The sequence below is a fragment of the Strongylocentrotus purpuratus genome, unplaced genomic scaffold, assembly GCF_000002235.5.
Source record: "Strongylocentrotus purpuratus isolate Spur 01 unplaced genomic scaffold, Spur_5.0 spur5_scaffold_7, whole genome shotgun sequence".
In the NCBI taxonomy this organism is placed as follows: domain Eukaryota; kingdom Metazoa; phylum Echinodermata; class Echinoidea; order Camarodonta; family Strongylocentrotidae; genus Strongylocentrotus; species Strongylocentrotus purpuratus.
The window spans coordinates 5386868-5392826 of NW_022145613.1; the positions used below are offsets into that span (position 1 = coordinate 5386868).

Sequence of the window (5959 nt, forward strand, 5' to 3'; positions counted from 1 at the left end):
TGGGTTGATGATCATAGAAAGATTGGTAATGATAAATGATAAAGAAGATAATGATAACAGTGGTAATGATATGAAACATAATTAATCACTTAACATGAAGGATAATATGACAGGGATAAAAGATAAGGAAGAGGGGAGGAGAAGAAGAAGGAAGATGGAGTAGAATGAGGAAAAAGAGTATTGGGAGGAGAGGTAGGATAAAGATTATAATGATTATGAGAAAGAGGAGATGGAGGGAAGAAGGGGATAAAATATAATGAGGAGGGAAGGAGGAGGAGGAGGATGGAGTAAAATGAGGAGAAAGAGGATTGGGAAGAGGAGAGGGAGGATGAAGATCATAATGATTATGAGAAAGAGGAGATGGAGGGGAGAAGGGGATAAGAGAGGGAGAAGGAGAGAAAGTGGAGGAGGTAGGGTAGGAGGGGAGAAGGAGGACAGGGAGAATGAGGAGAAATAATAGAGGAGGATCGAGGAAGGGGAGTCGAGGAAGAGGAGAAGGAGGGAAAGATTAGGAGGAGCAGTAGTAGGAGGAAGATGGATCTCCAGACAGAGGAAACTTATAGACTAACAGAGTCAGTACAGACCATGTTGCCATCACAACATAAGCTACATCATAAAGATGCTGCTTAACTCCGCCATTCACTTTCCAATACCACAACGAAAAAAACTCTTTAGGCATTTCTTTTCTCTCCTAAAAATCAACAATAGCCTACAATCCACATTCCACAGCATCTTTTCTTCATTGTAAAAAAAAAAAATGCAGCCAAGTTCCCACTCTTTACAAACCTCCATCTTCTATTTCTCCAGCCTAGAACTATTTTCATCTCTCTTTCTCTTCATCTGCCCCTGCCTAGAAATCTATTTTCTCTGCTGCGATGTTGGCATGTAACTTCTCGGAGGGATGGAGTCTAGAGGGTGATGGACGTATCAGGCTACATCATATGTAAACAGCCACGCATAATGCCATGGGTAATGTGACAGTTCTCTACAGGTATTTCTTTACCGTACGCCTAGCTTGCCAGGTTCGGGCAGACAGAAGGTTTTACCAGCAAGTATGCAGTCAGACCGCAGGTCGTATGCTAATGAGCAAAACCGGCCTGTTTTATTTCCAATCCCGCGAGCGCTCGCTCCTGTCATCTAACGTCTCGCGAGTCACGAGATTTTTGTACCGTGAACTGCGAGTGCAGTTTAAGAGAAAACCAAGCTTTCTGCGGTCGCAATGTTTAGGTGAGTACATAGTCCGTTTTCTTGTGTCTATTATCGTTCTTTTTCTGTAAAATTTGAGTAAAATTTCGTATAGAAAACACGTCATAACCACACGCCTCTCTTTAGGAACTGTTTTTGCAAGCCTCTAGATGTTGCTGGATCCTGACCCTGTCATAAAATGTACGATTTTAATTTGTTTTTAATTGCCATCTGCAGATGTTGACGATTCCATCGATGTATAATTTGTCCCGGCTCACAAATTAACAATATGAGTATTTGCCCCCCTAAAGTTATGAATATTTAATTAGTTGATCGTCTTGAAACCGTGAACGATGTGCACAAAGTCACGTGTTACCGGAATCCGAACTTAAGAGGCCATTTTCGATGAACGGTCAAGTTTTTATAGTGTAGTCCCGCGTACTTACATTTTTGTGTTTAAACCACTCGTTAGGTAACCAGTCGCAAACGTTGAAAGAAAAGATCATAGAGTCGAATTCATGAAGCAAATATGTTATGAATTTATCAAATTTACATATATAACCGTAAAAAAATATATGGTTGATAAAAAGGTCTTCCAAATTCTATATATTTTTGCTAGATCAAGGTAAGGAGATTGATGTAGATTGTGTCTTGACTTGACTTGAGATTGAGAGTTGAGTGATCAGTGATGATGTGATGTCTGATGGTGATGGAGCCAAATTTGCACTTGGCTACTTGCAGTTCTAAATGTCTAGTAACAGTAACTTAGATCATGACATGGGTGAGAATCTATGATGAAAATCAAGCAAGACCCAGTTTTTTATTATGAAAATCAGTTTGTAATTAACTTGGGTCACAGCATGCAGCAGCCTGTGCATCTGCCATGTCTGGGCGCTGCGCCTGCGGTGACTATTCAGACTAGTTTATCCTATTCTCAAATTCTTTCAAGTTTCATATCTCACTCTCAGATTCAAAAGTTTGTCAGAGCAAGGTCATTAGCTACCAATCTTGAAAGTTGAAACAGCCCTAGAATTCCATTTATCATGGTGATATTGCAGTGATCCATTAAATTGAGCTGTGTTGAACCGAGATTGAAGGCACTTTCCCCCCCCCCCCCCTGAATTTTACCAGTCTTTCTGGTGTAGTTTTAAACGTAGTTAAATTTCTGCTTTTTTTTTTTTTTTATCAACAGTCACTCATTCTTAGTTTCTTTTGTTTCCCTTTTTTTCGTTCCATGTAGGAGATGGCAGATTCATGTATATGGTGACTCAATTGTTCGTGGTGTAAGTTTTGATCAGGATCAGTTTGGTGGCAAAATATTCTGCTATCCGGGTGCCACTGTTAGGAATCTTCGACAGATAATTAGAGCACAAACAGACTTTGACTCCACAGTGGATGCAGTTGTAATCCATATTGGAACTAACAATCTTGGCAATAGTGTCTGGGAAAGAACTGGAGGACAATATAGAGATTTGATTTTTAGTGTACGTGAGAAGTACAGAGAATCAAGAAGCTGTGAGAATGTAAAAACAACACATTTACAGAATCCTACCTCTGTGTCTTTAATAGAATCCGATAACAGTGATGATTCTGATTATACATCTAGTGATGAAAGTGATTTGGAAATTAATGACAGAGAAATGCAGGTTGATGATGATGTACACTGTCTTTGAGACCTCTGAAGGTAATGTAAGGAAAGCTGAGATAACAGATTTTTCTGAAGATGAAACAGAATTGGCTTAAATACTGACTGATATTACTTGTCGGAATGTTTAAGAGTTATTGCTCGGCATTTGTATTCTATTTTATATATGTTTGTATTCAGAGTTTTATTTAGTTATGTACATGTACATGCTGCCTCATTGACGTATTTACTGGTAATTTAATATGTATTAGAACTTTTGTTACATTACTGTCAGCTTTTTATCAAAGAGATTTACTAGTAGATACATGTATGTTGTCTTCATATACATGCCAGGTGTTTTCAGTTACATCCATATTTATAGTGGTTATTAATTCTAGATTGTTTTCTTGAGCACATGCATGTTCATTATTATATTATATTCTAGAGTTGAAGGAAGTGTAAACAAAATGTTAAACTGCTATCTAGTATCTACATGTATCTTGTATTCTGCTTTTTAAAATAAGATGAAACTTGCCAGCTGACGTTTTGAATGCTATGGAGACACTTTTTTTTCTACTAGCGTTTGTACAATCTTTCTTTTCTTGCCAAAGAAGGTTCTATCTTTTTGTTTGAATAGACTCTCTGAGATATTTAAATACCGGTGATCTGTATGCAATTATGTTTATGTTTGGATCATGGTATGCTTTACTTTTAACAAATGTTTTGTTTGCATTTGCTGTCATGGTGATAAGTATTGGTCACAGGGAGTCTTTCTTTATTTTGTCATATTGTACAACTCTGCATATATGTATGTATTTCCTAGATATGTTGTCTTCATATACATGCACGGTGTTTTCAGTTACACCCATATTTATAGTGGTTATTAATTCTAGATTTTTTTTCAACACATGCATGGTCATTATTATATTTGTTTCTAGAGTTGAAGGAAGTGTACCGGTAAACAAAATGTTACATCTACATGTACATGTATCTTGTATTCTGCTTTTAAAATAAGATGAAACTTGCCAGCTGACGTTTTGAATGCTACATGTATGGAGACACACTTACATGTACTTTTTTAAATTTTTATTCTACTAGCATTTGTACAATCTTTTCTTCTCTTGCCAAAGAAGGATTCTATATTTTTGTTTAAATGAACTCTTCAAGATATTTGAATACGGGTAGTCTGTATGCAATCATGTTTATGTTTGGATCATGGTATGCTTTACTTTTAACAAATGTTTTGTTTGCATTTGCTGTCATGGTGATAAGTATTGGTCACGGGGAGTTTTTCTTTATTTTGTCATATTGTACAACTCTGCATATATATATGTATTTCAAGGAAGTAAATTATTTTCAACATTGTTATAAAAAAAGGTCATGTCACTACTACGTTACTCAAATTGCCATTTAGCATAGATGGATCAGGAAATGCAATTTGTATTAGTTCATTAGTTATTCATAGTACCATTCCATCACACTTCACTTTTAATTACTTTGTTTATACTCTTGCCAAAGAAAGTTATCCGGATAATAAACCATTATTATCATCATGAACACATATCACTTGATTATGGTTTATGAATATGGAAATCAAAAGGAATTGTGAAATATTATTTTGTTTTGGGAACAAGGCAGTTGCTTCATCTCCTTGACACATTTGTATTGTATTTTCACATTTTTTCTTTATGGTGGTAGATGTCTATTTCAACATTATTGTTGTCAGTTTTTTTTTGGTACTAGACTTTCAATTTTGTAGATAAAAAAGACCTTGCCAAATATTTGTGTGTGACTTAAGAACAAGCCTATTTTATGTGTGTGATATTTTTTTCACATGATATTGTATTTTTAAAGATGAAACCTGTACATATGTTTTTATATTAAAAAGCCTTTCATAAGTTAAATTTTTTTCTCATGCTCCTTATAATTCTGTAAATATTTTTTCAAGAATGAGCGGTACAGAGGCCTACGAGTAAAAATGAGTGGTAGGTGTTATAGTTGGAAGAATAAGAGCGAGATGGATGCGAAAGCATGGAATATCAAAGGGAGAAGTAATGAAGTGATCAAGGTTAATGACCATACCTTTAAATTCCAACAATAACTCCAGCAGTGCAGTCATTAAAAATATATATATTATTTTGTGATTTTGGAGGATGAGTGCTGTAAGTCTAGGTTACTGTTAATATAATTAGACTCCAAAAAAAGTCCAAATAAATTAGAGTCTAACCCACTCGATCTAGTAATTGCTGAGCAGCAACTTGATTTCACTAAGGGCAAATAAATTCATAATAATGACAATATCTTTGACGGAATAATTCACGTAACTGCTGCCTGTGAGCTGTGGTCCCATGGTCCTTACTGAGTGACTGCGACTGAGCTGAGATTGATGTGTTCACGCCATTCACGCAGTTCTGAACAGTACACACATTTAGTAGAGTGGGACTGATTCGGTCACATTGGTGTCGGTAAATTCAAGAGATATATTTAGCCTACGGTATCAAAATGTATTTCTTTTCGAAGCACTTCACTTTTTCAATGTATTATCCTGATTTAAATGAGAATAGTATGTAGGTGAAATGCACAATTACATGGAATAAATAGCGGACTGTAGCAGACAGACTCGTTCCGGACCGTTCTGAGTGAATTACGTCATTGTAGGCTGCTCGCTCAACCAATCAGGGTGCAGGAATCGTTCGCGAGGGCTCGTTTTGTTCGAGAACGTCTTTTGGTGAATTTTTCGGGGACAATGTTTAACATTTTGCTGGATCCTGACCCTGTCATGAGATGAATCATCAAATATTTAGGTTCATTAGAAAGGTGAATATATGTGGATTCGGAATATTTATATGGCAATTACGTCTCAGGGGTTTAAACAAAAATTATAACGGTAAATATAAAACCTTGTGATTTGTGAATGTTTGGCAATATCTTATTACAAATATGAATCCTTTCCGATAACCAATTTCATTAAAAATATATATGTACAGAAATGTTGGGGTTTCATCTTGTGAAATCTAAAGACAGAAATAGAAAAAAATAACTAAGAGCGAAACTATGAGCGTTTGCAAAAGTGTGTTTCACAGCGGCTTCAGAGGTCAGACGAAGGTCACGAGATCGTCGCTGGAAATAAAAGAAGCACATTTTTTCGGA

The 5959-nt window shown here is 36.1% G+C and overlaps 1 long non-coding RNA gene across 1 annotated transcript; it reads left to right on the forward strand.

Moving 5' to 3' along the window:
- The first annotated feature begins 1178 nt into the window (after nucleotides 1-1178).
- On the forward strand, nucleotides 1179-2648 carry LOC115919984. Its single transcript, XR_004062105.1, has 2 exons — nucleotides 1179-1227; nucleotides 2426-2648. It is a non-coding gene; the product is annotated as an uncharacterized LOC115919984 (long non-coding RNA).
- Nucleotides 2649-5959: the final 3311 nt, after the last annotated feature.